The sequence below is a fragment of the Bos javanicus genome, chromosome 10 (genome assembly GCF_032452875.1).
Source record: "Bos javanicus breed banteng chromosome 10, ARS-OSU_banteng_1.0, whole genome shotgun sequence".
In the NCBI taxonomy this organism is placed as follows: domain Eukaryota; kingdom Metazoa; phylum Chordata; class Mammalia; order Artiodactyla; family Bovidae; genus Bos; species Bos javanicus.
Window position 1 is genome coordinate 27,563,515 of NC_083877.1, and position 1,397 is coordinate 27,564,911.

Here is a 1,397-nt window from a genome sequence, read left to right on the forward strand (position 1 = left end):
GAACTACTAGCCAGGTTGTAACCTAACTAAATTGGCCAGTAAAACCAATCACAGCATTATAGAGTCTACAGTAAAGTCGAGAGAGATAAACTACAACTCAGCAGAAAATTTACCAATGTGCCAGAGTTAAATATGAAAAAAATTGTTGCATGATACTTAGTTGTAACAGCTAACAATAAAATTGGACACAGCCACTGAGGTATCCAGGCTACTAGGCCAGCTTTTATGAGGAGCTCTTGGACAGTTTCTGCATGAGTCTAGAGTGGGGAGCAGCTGTAGGACTGGGCCCATCCCTCTGTCCCTTGGCCTTTTCTGGGCACTTAACAGCATTACCCAGAAACTGGGGTACTTGAATCCAATGGATTCAACTCAAGGTCTTGGACATCACAGATATGCTGATTCTTTATTAATAATTTTCTCTTAGTATTTTGCCTCCAAGTTTCTCTGGAACTTTCTCTCCCTGAACTCTTATCTGTACCCCAGATCTTCCTTTCTATCTTTTCCACCTTGTCTCTTGTACTCCAGCCTCTTCTCACAACATTCCTTCTACCCCTGACCCTAACCATGAGCTACTTCTCATCAGGAGACATCATTTGTCTCATGTCCCTCTAGATGAGTCTGCACTTCTCACCCTGCAAGGTATTTCTCACTTCTCACTCCCAACAGCCTCTTTGATGCCATTTCTGAAATACTTTCCTGTAAGGAAGCTCACACTGAGCTTGCATATACCTCTCTGATCTGTTGCTGTAACTGTCTGCCCTTTGGGTTCTTCCTTTATGAGTGACATGTAGATTTTTCTTCTCTCCAGCTCCTGACATCACCGGAGTGAATTCTTTATGTCTTGTAGGCAATGCATTTAGCATCATTTTTCCAGTTCCTTGATCTCTTCAATGCCAATGGATTTTACTTCTTGAAGTAAAGATCTCTTCATCTTTACTTCACAACAACAATTCTCATCAACAGCAACACCTTGCCATCAAGCAGACTGTTTAATACCTCAGTGAATTTTCTCTATGATAGTAATTTCCCAAATTCCCTGCTCCCTCTCTGTCATTCCAACAGTATCTACTCCTCAAGCATCTTGGCTTATTAGTCTTCTGAGTTCTCTTTATTCTGCACAGCCTTAAATTGATGCTGTTCATTGTAATTACTCTTACCTATACCTTTATATCCCTCTTCTGCTTTTTAAAAAAATTTATTTGCTAATTACTTTACAATTGTAACTGGCTAATTACTTTACAATATTGTAGTGGTTTTTGCCATACATTGACATGAATCAGCCATGGGTGTACATGTGTTTCCCATCCTGAGCCCCACTCCCACCTCCTTCCCCATCCCATCCCTCAGGGTCATCCCAGTGCACCAGCCCTGAGCACCCTGTCTCATGCATTGAACCT